This window comes from Lucilia sericata, unplaced genomic scaffold, assembly GCF_015586225.1.
Source record: "Lucilia sericata isolate MDLA Ls3-8-SP2 unplaced genomic scaffold, ASM1558622v1 Contig000376F_arrow, whole genome shotgun sequence".
Classification (NCBI taxonomy): domain Eukaryota; kingdom Metazoa; phylum Arthropoda; class Insecta; order Diptera; family Calliphoridae; genus Lucilia; species Lucilia sericata.
In genome coordinates this window covers 219952-232090 of record NW_023994395.1, presented here as the reverse complement: position 1 = coordinate 232090, position 12139 = coordinate 219952, and positions in this window count along the sequence as shown.

Here is a 12139-nt window from a genome sequence, read left to right as displayed (position 1 = left end):
CGAAAGCTTTTTCAATTAAGTTTATAAAAGCTTTTAGAAAAACTTGAAAGCTTTAGAGAAAAGATATAAAATGAGAAAAACAAAAACAAACTTTAGTTCAGTTCTAGTTCGTTCCAGTACAGTTCAGTTCTAGTTCAGTTCTAGTTCAGTTCTAGTTCAGATCTAGTTCAGTTCTAGTTCAGTTCTAGTTCAGTTCTAGTTCAGTTCTAGTTCAGTTCTAGTTCAGTTCTAGTTCAGTTCTAGTTCAGTTCTAGTTCAGTTCTAGTTCAGTCTAGTTCAGTTCTAGTTCAGTTCTAGTTCAGTTCTAGTTCAGTTCTAGTTCAGTTCTAGTTCAGTTCTAGTTCAGTTCTAGTTCAGTTCTAGTTCAGTTCTAGTTCAGTTCTAGTTCAGTTCTAGTTCAGTTCTAGTTCAGTTTCTAGTTCAGTTCTAGTTCAGTTCTAGTTCAGTTCTAGTTCAGTTCTAGTTCAGTTCTAGTTCAGTTCTAGTTCAGTTCTAGTTCAGTTCTAGTTCAGTTCTAGTTCAGTTCTTTCAGTTAGTTCAGTTCTAGTTCTGTTCTAGTTCTGTTCTAGTTCAGTTCTAGTTCAGTTCTAGTTCAGTTCTAGTTCAGTTCTAGTTCAGTTCTAGTTCTGTTCTAGTTCTGTTCTAGTTCTGTTCTAGTTCTGTTTCTGTTCTAGTTCTGTTCTAGTTCTGTTCTAGTGCTGTTCTAGTTCTGTTCTAGTTCTGTTCTAGTTCTGTTCTAGTTCTGTTCTAGTTCTGTTCTAGTTTCTAGTTCTGTTCTAGTTCTGTTCTAGTTCTGTTCTAGTTCTGTTCTAGTTCTGTTCTAGTTCTGTTCTAGTTCTGTTCTAGTTCTGTTCTAGTTCTGTTCTAGTTCTGTTCTAGTTCTGTTCTAGTTCTGTTCTAGTTCTGTTCTAGTTCTGTTCTAGTTCTGTTCTAGTTCTGTTCTAGTTCTGTTCTAGTTCTGTTCTAGTTCTGTTCTAGTTCTGTTCTAGTTCTGTTCTAGTTCTGTTCTAGTTCTGTTCTAGTTCTGTTCTAGTTCTGTTCTAGTTCTGTTCTAGTTCTGTTCTAGTTCTGTTCTAGTTCTGTTCTAGTTCTGTTCTAGTTCTGTTCTAGTTCTGTTCTAGTTCTGTTCTAGTTCTGTTCTAGTTCTGTTCTAGTTCTGTTCTAGTTCTGTTCTAGTTCTGTTCTAGTTCTGTTCTAGTTCTGTTCTAGTTCTGTTCTAGTTCTGTTCTAGTTCTGTTCTAGTTCTGTTCTAGTTCTGTTCTAGTTCTGTTCAGTTATGTTCTGTCTGTTCTAGTTCTTTCTAGTTCTGTTCTAGTTCTGTTCTAGTTCTGTTCTGTTCTGTTCTAGTTCTGTTCTAGTTCTGTTCTAGTTCTGTTCTAGTTCTGTTCTAGTTTCTGTTCTAGTTCTGTTCTAGTTCTGTTCTAGTTCTGTTCTAGTTCTGTTCTAGTTCTGTTCTAGTTCTGTTCTAGTTCTGTTCTAGTTCTGTTCTAGTTCTGTTCTAAGTTCTGTTCTAGTTCTGTTCTAGTTCTGTTCTAGTTCTGTTCTAGTTCTGTTCTAGTTCTGTTCTAGTTCTGTTCTAGTTCTGTTCTAGTTCTGTTCTAGTTCTGTTCTAGTTCTGTTCGAGTTCTGTTCTAGTTCTGTTCTAGTTCTGTTCTAGTTCTGTTCTAGTTCTGTTCTAGTTCTGTTCTAGTTCTGTGTCGAGTTCTGTTTCTAGTTCTGTTCTAGTTCTGTTCTAGTTCTGTTCTAGTTCTGTTCTAGTTGTGTTCTAGTTCTGTTCTAGTTGTGTTCTAGTTCTGTTCTGTTCTAATCTGTTCTAGTTATGTTCTAGTTCTTTCTAGTTCTGTTATAGTTCTATTCTAGTTCTATTCTAGTTCTATTCTAGTTCCGTTCTAGGTCAGTTCTGTCTCGGTTTATTGATTTTCAGTTTTAGCAATTTATATTGTATAATTCGATTTAATTTTTATGAACTCATACAAATATTTTGAAATATTTATAGTTTTTATTTTAACATTTGTATAAAAAATAAATAATTTAATTAATAAATTTTAGCTTTTAAGTCAATTTATGAATTATTTTCTTAAATAATATTAACAAAAAAAATATAAGAAATAATTTATATATTATTAAAATAAAATAAAACACATTTCCATAATAAAGACCGACAAACTGAAGGACCGGAGACTAATAAAATCAAAATTTATATATTGTAATAAACAAAATGTATAATGTATATCTATGTTTGTATGTTTTCTTTTGCGTTTTGCTAAAATAAATTTTTAATTTAATATTTAAATTTATTGTTTTAGTTTTATTATTTAAATTGACATTTTTATTGGTAAACCCTTTTTTAAGATTTTGAATTGAAATCAAACTAGTTTGAGTAGAGCAAAGAACTTTGTGGAATTGAAGGTGTTTTAAAAGTAGAGTACGATTTTGTGTTTGAATGTCAGTTTTTATCAAAAAATTTTAGTTTGACTATAAATTACTTGACAGTTTTGAAATAATTGTCAGTGTTTTTGTTGTCAGCAAACCATTAATTATTAAGTACAATGAAATTTTTCAACAAAAAAAACTAAAACCCCAGAAAATTGATTTATAGCCTGTAAATTCTCTATAATTAACCAGCTATCTATTCTAAACCTGACTTTATGCTACAATTGCACTACTTTCCTCTTTTATTTGTGGGTTCTAATTAAAAATACTTTTATTATCTACTGCCAAACACTTGTTTTATGTTTGAGCTGTGGTTGAACAGTGAAAAAAATACTAAAACCCTGATATTGCCATGCTGTCTGGCCAAGTTAATTATAATGCAAAACATGTTAATTTGTTTAAAGAATTGGTTCTGCGCTGCTGGTGTTGAAAAAATAACAAAATATAAAAAAGAGACACAAAAAAATTAAATAAAATATATACAATAGTATGTTATTTAAATTATTTATTTTTTCAATTTTAAACCGGCTTATTTTGAAATATAAAACCGACATGACATAAGCTTTTAATGTTTATTTCACAAATATTTTTTTTTTTTTTTTCGAAAAAAAAGATAGTTTAAATTAATGTTAATTCTATAAATAAATATTGAAATAGATACTGTTTGGAAAAAATCATATAAACAAAAAATGTTTAAACAATACTAATTGAAAGTAAACAGTTGAAAGTTAAAATAAATTGGATTCGTTAATCAAATATGAAATAATTTAAGTCAAACCAACAACTAAGAAATGTTGAAAGGAAACCTTCCACACGAACACCTAAATGACCCAATACAATCTAAACTCCAATATTTAAACAAAAGTTTTGATTTAATTTACTCTTACTTCAGTTCTAATTCATTCCTAGCTCAGTTCTAGTTCAGTTCTAGTTCAGTTCTAGTTCAGTTCTAGTTCAGTTCTAGTTCAGTTCTAGTTCAGTTCTAGTTCAGTTCTAGTTCAGTTCTAGTTCAGTTCTAGTTCAGTTCTAGTTCAGTTCTAGTTCAGTTCTAGTTCAGTTCTAGTTCAGTTCTAGTTCAGTTCTAGTTCAGTTCTAGTTCAGTTCTAGTTCAGTTCTAGTTCAGCTCTAGTTCAGTTCTAGTTCAGTTCTAGTTCAGTTCTAGTTCAGTTCTAGTTCAGTTCTAGTTCAGTTCTAGTTCAGTTCTAGTTCAGTTCTAGTTCAGTTCTAGTTCAGTTCTAGTTCAGTTCTAGTTCAGTTCTAGTTCAGTTCTAGTTCAGTTCTAGTTCAGTTCTAGTTCAGTTCTAGTTCAGTTCTAGTTCAGTTCTAGTTCAGTTCTAGTTCAGTTCTAGTTCAGTTCTAGTTCAGTTCTAGTTCAGTTCTAGTTCAGTTCTAGTTCAGTTCTAGTTCAGTTCTAGTTCAGTTCTAGTCAGTTCTAGTTCAGTTCTAGTTCAGTTCTAGTTCAGTTCTAGTACAGCTCTAGATTATAGACTAGACTATAGACTAGATTTTAGACTAGACTATAGATATGTATATAGATTAGACTATAGACTAGACAACAGACTAGACTATAGACTAGACTATAGACTACACTTTAGACTAGACTATAGACTACACTATAGACTACACTATAGACTAAACTATAGACTAGACAACAGACTAGACTATAGACTAGACTATAGACTACACTATAGACTAGACTATAGACAACACTATAGACTAAACTATAGACTAGACTATAGACGATGCTATGGACTAGACTATAGACTATAGACTAGACTATAGACTAGACTATAAACTAGACTACAGACAAGACTATAGACTAGACTATAGACTAGACTATAGACTAGACTATAAACTAAACTATAGACTAGACTATAGACTAAACTATAGACTAGACTATAGACTAGACTATAGACTAGACTGTAGACTAGACTATAGACTAGACTATAGACTAGACTATAAACTAGACTATAGACTAGACTATAGACTAGACTATAGACTAGACTATAGACTAGACTATAGACTAGACTATAGACTAGACTATAGACTAGACTATAGACTAGACTACAGACAAGACTATAGACTAGACTATAGACTAGACTATAGACTAGACTATAAACTAAACTATAGACTAGACTATAGACTAAACTATAGACTAGACTAGACTAGACTATAGACTAGACTGTAGACTAGACTATAGACTAGACTATAGACTAGACTATAAACTAGACTATAGACTAGACTATAGACTAGACTATAGACTAGACTATAGACTAGACTATAGACTAGACTATAGACTAGACTATAGACTAGACTATAGACTAGACTATAGACTAGACTATAGACTAGACTATAGACTAGACTAGACTAGACTAGACTAGACTATAGACTAGACTATAGACTAGACTATAGACTAGACTAGACTATAGACTAGACTAGTAGACTAGACTATAGACTAGACTAGACTATAGACTAGACTATAGACTAGACTATAGACTAGACTATAGACTAGACTATAGACTAGACTATAGACTAGACTATAGACTAGACTATAGACTAGACTATAGACTAGACTATAGACTAGACTATAGACTAGACTATAGACTAGACTATAGACCTAGACTATAGACTAGACTATAGACTAGACTATAGACTAGACTATAGACTAGACTATAGACTAGACTATAGACTAGACTATAGACTAGACTATAGACTATGACTATAGACTAGACTATAGACTAGACTATAGACTAGACTATAGAACTAGACTATAGACTAGACTATAGACTAGACTATAGACTAGACTATAGAACTAGACTATAGACTAGACTATAGACTAGACTATAGACTAGACATAGACTAGACTATAGACTAGACTATAGACTAGACTATAGACTAGACTATAGACTAGACTATAGACTAGACTATAGACTAGACTATAGACTAGACTATAGACTAGACTATAGACTAGACTATAGACTAGACTATAGACTAGACTATAGACTAGACTATAGACTAGACTATAGACTAGACTATAGACTAGACTATAGACTAGACTATAGACTAGACTATAGACTAGACTATAGACTAGACTATAGACTAGACTATAGACTAGACTATAGACTAGACTATAGACTAGACTATAGACTAGACTATAGACTAGACTATAGACTAGACTATAGACTAGACTATAGACTAGACTATAGACTAGACAATAGACTAGACTATAGACTAGACTATAGACTAGACTATAAACTAGACTATAGACTAGACTATAGATTAAACTGTAGACTAGACTATAGACTAGACTATAGACTAGATTATAGACTAGACTATAGACTAGACTATAGACTAGACTATAGACTAGACTATAGACTAAACTATAGACTAGACTATAGACTAGACTATAGACTAGACTATAGACTAGACTATAGACTAGACTATAGACTAGACTGTAGATTAGACTATAGACTAGACTATAGATTAGACTATAGACTAGACTATAGACTAGACCCCCAAAACCGAAAATTTTACATACAAAATATTAAAATAAGGAAAAAAGAAAATAGGTAAAAAAAAACTATTTATCCCCCCTCCGTTCTCGAGCTGGATCCGAGGCTGCTATAGACTTAACTATAGACTTTATTATAGACTTGGGCACATGAAGATACGATTATAGACAAAGGTTTAGACTAGACCCCAGTCCTTACTATCGATTGTACTATTGACTTTACTATATTAAAAATAGTTCTGTGTTATTTCTGAACTTTATATTAACAAATTCAGACTTTATGATGTTTTCTTAATAAAAAATGTTTTTTTAGCTTACCAGATGTTTTTGGTCTTGCAGTTCTATTGATTAAAAATTGACATCGTAGAGGAGCTGTAAAAATATGAAAAGTTTTTAGAAAATTATTTCAAAATATAAAATTTTTTAGTGAATTTTTTTTTTTGAAAATTAAATTTTTAATAAATTTTTTTGTGATAAATAAATAAAAATTTAGATTTTTGTTTAAGATTAGTTTTGATTCTTAAATTTTTATCTGCCTACTTATGGATACAAAATATTTTCTTATAAACCATTTATGTATCATGAACCTGATTTCTTTCAGTTCAAAATCATTTAACCAAACATTTGTCAAACTTCCTTCCTGTTCGTGTTTTAACCTTTGTCAGAACTTTTTTAAAACATTTTGAACTTTAAAAACAAACATTTGTTATATATCTACTCCCTTCCCCTCAAGTGTTTGCAAAACTTATGCATTCAAAAAATCAGTGATGCATTTCATATTTTTTGTATTTTATTTTTTTGTTTAACATTTTGTAAGCAAAAACTTTATGGCCAGTGGTTTTTTGCACGTGGGGTGTTTTTTCCCCACAAGAAAAATCTTCTTTGCAATGTTTTATTTTAAATTATATAATTTATGAAAATTTATGTTTTTACAAAAATTTTTTTATACAATGATTTTTATCATTTATTGCTTTAAAGCATCAGAAAATGTGGTTTATGTTATAAAATTATGTTTAAAAAAAGGGTTACCATTGTATTTATAAAAAAAAACTAATTCCATTTAACAGTTTTTTTTAAATTTATTTGCTTTATTATTGATATTTAATGTTAATAAGCTTTACATAGTATTAAGTAATGTAATTATTGTATTAATTAAAACTGAAAAACAAACAGAAAAAATTGTAGAAAATAAAAAAATATTTCTGCCTCGATTTTAACATAAATATGTCCGTCTATGTGTACTCTATCGTCCTGTTGCTTAACGAGCTTGTTTTTTTTTAAACGCCCCTATCATTGTCACCCCCTCTAAACAAATTGTACAATTTGAATTGATTGCCTGTAAACTAAATAACATTTGCTCTTTATATATTTATAAATCAATAGAATATATTTTTGTTGCTTATTTAGCATTTAATTTGCATAAATAATAAAATAAACTAAATTATTTACATGTATTTATATTTAAAATCTAAAAATTTTTATATAAATTAAGGTAATAAATAAACAAAATAAATGAATAATTAATTAAAATAAACAAGTAAATAACATATGGGTCTTTCCATAAAGTGTGGAACAAAACAAAATAAAGTTTAGGACAGTCATTAAGCCAATCTATGTATATACCTGGCAAAAGTCGGCACTATAATTATATAATCGAGGCAATAAGTCGAGTCTAAAGTTGAGGCTATAGTCCAGTCTACCGACTAGACTACAGAAGAGTCTATAGTTGAGTGTATAGTCGAGTCTTCTGTTGAGTCTGTAGTCCAGACTATAGTTGAGGCTATAGCATAGTTTACAGTTGAGTCTATAGTCGAGACTATAATCTAATCAATAGTTAACTCAACAGTTGAGTCTATATTCGAAAATATAGTCGAGACTATACGCGAGCCTTTATACAGTTCCAAAGTCGAGTCCATAGTCAAGTTTTTAGTCGAGCCTACAGTCTATAGTAGATACTGTAGTCGAGTCCATAGTCTAGTCCATAGTCGAAACCAAAGTCGAGTCAACAGTCTTTAATCGTGTCTATGGCCGAGTCTATAGTCGACACTATAGTGGAGTCTATAGTTGAATACAAAGTCAAAACTATAGTCGAGTCTATAGTTGATTCTATGGTCAAGACTATATGCGAGTCGATATATGATTCTAAAGTCGAGGCTATAGTCGAGTTTACAGGGTATTGTCGATATTACATTTTCGAGTCTACAGTCAAGAGTCGGGTCTTTAGATTAGTGTGCCTACAGTCGATTCTATAGCTAAATCTATAGTCGAGTCAATTGTCGAGTCTACAGTCGAGTCTATTATCTAGACTATAGTCGAGTCTATAGTCTAGAATTTAGTCAGTCTAGTCTGTTCTAATTCTGTTCTAGTTCTGTTCTAGTTCTGTTCTAGTTCTGTTCTAGTTATGTTCTAGTTCTGTTCTAGTTCTGTTCTAGTTTTGTTCTAGTTCTGTTCTAGTTCTGTTCTAGTTCTGTTCTAGTTCTGTTCTAGTTATGTTCTAGTTCTGTTCTAGTTCTGTTCTAGTTTTGTTCTAGTTCTGTTCTAGTTCTGTTCTAGTTCTGTTCTAGTTCTGTTCTAGTTATGTTCTAGTTCTGTTCTAGTTCTGTTCTAGTTTGTTCTAGTTCTGTTCTAGTTCTGTTCTAGTTCTGTTCTAGTTCTGTTCTAGTTATGTTCTAGTTCTGTTCTAGTTCTGTTCTAGTTCTGTTCTAGTTCTGTTCTAGTTATGTTCTAGTTCTGTTCTAGTTCTGTTCTAGTTTTGTTCTAGTTCTGTTCTAGTTCTGTTCTAGTTCTGTTCTAGTTCTGTTCTAGTTTTGTTCTAGTTCTGTTCTAGTTCTGTTCTAGTTCTGTTCTAGTTCTGTTCTAGTTCTGTTCTAGTTCTGTTCTAGTTCTGTTCTAGTTCTGTTCTAGTTCTGTTCTAGTTCTGTTCTAGTTCTGTTCTAGTTCTGTTCTAGTTCTGTTCTAGTTCTGTTCTAGTTTTGTTCTAGTTCTGTTCTAGTTCTGTTCTAGTTCTGTTCTAGTTCTAGTTTTGTTCTAGTTCTGTTCTGGTTCTGCTCTAGTTCTGTTCTAGTTCTGTTCTGTTCTAGTTCTGTTCTAGTTCTGTTCTAGTTCTGTTCTAGTTCTGTTCTAGTTCTGTTCTAGTTCTGTTCTAGTTCTGTTCTAGTTCTGTTCTAGTTCTGTTCTAGTTCTGTTCTAGTTCTGTTCTAGTTCTGTTCTAGTTCTGTTCTAGTTCTGTTCTAGTTCTGTTCTAGTTCTGTTCTAGTTCTGTTCTAGTTCTGTTCTAGTTCTGTTCTAGTTCTGTTCTAGTTCTGTTCTAGTTCTGTTCTAGTTCTGTTCTAGTTCTGTTCTAGTTCTGTTCTAGTTCTGTTCTAGTTCTGTTCTAGTTCTGTTCTAGTTCTGTTCTAGTTCTATTCTAGTTCTGTTCTAGTTCTGTTCTAGTTCTGTTCTAGTTATGTTCTAGTTCTATTCTCGTTCTTTTCTAGTTCTGTTCTAGTTTAGTTCTAATTTAGTTTTATTAATTTTTAATACTTTGTTTGCACTTAAGGGAAAGACTCATATTATTTAAAAAAATAACTCTAAACCAGTGATATTTTAAATATAAAAATATTAATAAATTATTAAGAAATTATATACAATAAAACCTTAATATTGTTTAAATTTTTAAGAAAAAACGTATGTAACTGTCTCTTTCCCCCGGAAATGCTTAAAGAAAAGTGTTCGTTTTGTTTTGAAAATGAGAAAAATGAAGAAAAATAAATATTTGAATGTATAAGATCGAAAATTAGATTGATAATAAATTGACATAAATGATACAATAAATTACTGGTAAAAAAGCAATTAGCTAAGAGAACTAAGAAATATTTAAGAATATTTTTTGGGGCAAGATTTTTTCTAAAGAAAAGGAATTGATTGACAATGAATGACAATTGGTATGCTGAATAAAAACCTTTTTACAATATTTAAATAAATATATATATTAATGATAAATAAAGAAAAAACAATAAAAAAGAAATAAATATAAATAAATAATTAGCAAACAAATAAAATAATGTTTTTTTATTAAAAAAGGAGCGAAATTTCAAATAATTTCTGTTATTTCCAATATTTAACATTTCTTTTAAATTAAATGCATTTAGTTCAACTAAATTCTAGAACATATCTCTTTTTATTTTATCACTGAAAAATGACAAGATTTCTCTAAATTCAATTAAAATCCTGCAATTGCGGATAAATCACAAATTTTAATTTCATAATTCATAAAATTGCGTCGTAATTTTTATATCAAATGTATAATTTTATACATTGTAGATGTAATGAATGTTTTAAATCCACATAACATGAGCAGCAGGCAGCTGTAGCAGCTCATGTTTGCAACATTTTGCCATTGCCAGTCCTTGGAGACCTTCAACAGTAGTAACTAAAAACCCCTAAATAACAACAATAATCATCTTTATGGTTTTATCTTCTTCTTGTCCATATGTTAACATTGTTTTTTTTCTTCGAGCATCCAGCAGCAGCCCGGTAGAATCCTTCTTCTGCAAGGATAATGTTGATGGTATTGATATTGTTGCTTTTGCTATAATGATACTGATGTTTGGTTTTAAAAAAAATCAAATTTCTTAGGACTTTATTAACCAACATAAGCTGAAGGTATCCATTTACTGTTTGTTCTTGTTAATGCTGTGAAGTGTGTGGTTGCTAGTGCGCAGGTCCTTGATAGTAAGAGTTCTGAATATACATATGTATGTGTTGGAACTCTTGTGGGACTTGTTAAGAGAAACGGATAAAGTTAATAAAATATGAGAGAAATTTGATGCTCTTTGGGTATTTTAGAGTAGACAGTGGTTAAACCGGAATAATTTCATAAATTTATTGGAATCCCGAACAGAATTACATCAGAACTAGAAGAGAACTAGAAGAGAACTAGAACTGAACTAGAACAGAACTAGAACAGAACTAGAACCAGAACAGAACAGAACAGAACTAGAAACAGAACTAGAACAGAACTAGAACAGAACTAGAACAGAACTAGAACAACTAGAACAGAACTAGAACAGAACTGGACAGAACTAGAACAGAACTAGAACAGAACTAGAACAGAACTAGAACTGAACTAGAACAGAAACTAGAACAGAACTAGAACAGAACTAGAATGAACTAGACAGAACTAGAACAGAACTAGAACAGAACTAGAACAGAACTAGAACAGAACTAGAACAGAACTAGAACAGAACTAGAACAGAACTAGAACAGAACTAGAACAGAACTAGAACAGAACTAGAACAGAACTAGAACAGAACTAGAACAGAACTAGAACAGAACTAGAACAGAACTAGAACTAACTAGAACAGAACTAGAACAGAACTAGAACAGAACTAGAACAGAACTAGAACAGAACTAGAACAGAACTAGAACAGAACTAGAACAGAACTAGAACAGAACTAGAACATTACTAGAACAGAACTAGAACAGAACTAGAACTAGAACGAACTAACAGAACTAGAACAGAACTAGAACGGAACTAGAACAGAACTAGAACAGAACTAGAACGGAACTAGAACAGAACTTAGACACAGAACTAGAACAGACTAGAACAGAACTAGAACAGAACTAGAACAGAACTAGAACAGAACTAGAACAGAACTAGAACAGAACTAGAAACAGAAACTAGAACAGAAACTAGAACATAGACACTAGAACAGAACTAGAACATACTAGAACAGAACTAGAACAGAACTAGAACAGAACTAGAACAGAACTAGAACATGAACTAGAACTGAACTAGAACTGAACTAGAACTGAACTAGAACTGAACTAGAACTGAACTAGAACTGAACTAGAACTGAACTAGAACTGAACTAGAACTGAACTAGAACTGAACTAGAACTGAACTAGAACTGAACTAGAACTGAACTAGAACTGAACTAGAATGAACTAGAACTGAACTAGAACTGAACTAGAAACTGAACTAGAACTGAACTAGAACTGAACTAGAACTGAACTAGAACTGAACTAGAACTGAACTAGAACTGAACTAGAACTGAACTAGAACTGAACTAGAACTGAACTAGAACTGAACTAGAACTGAACTAGAACTGAACTAGAACTGAACTAGAACTGAACTAGAACTGAACTAGAACTGAACTAGAACTGAACTAGAACTGAACTAGAACTGAACTAGAACTGAACTAGAACTGAACT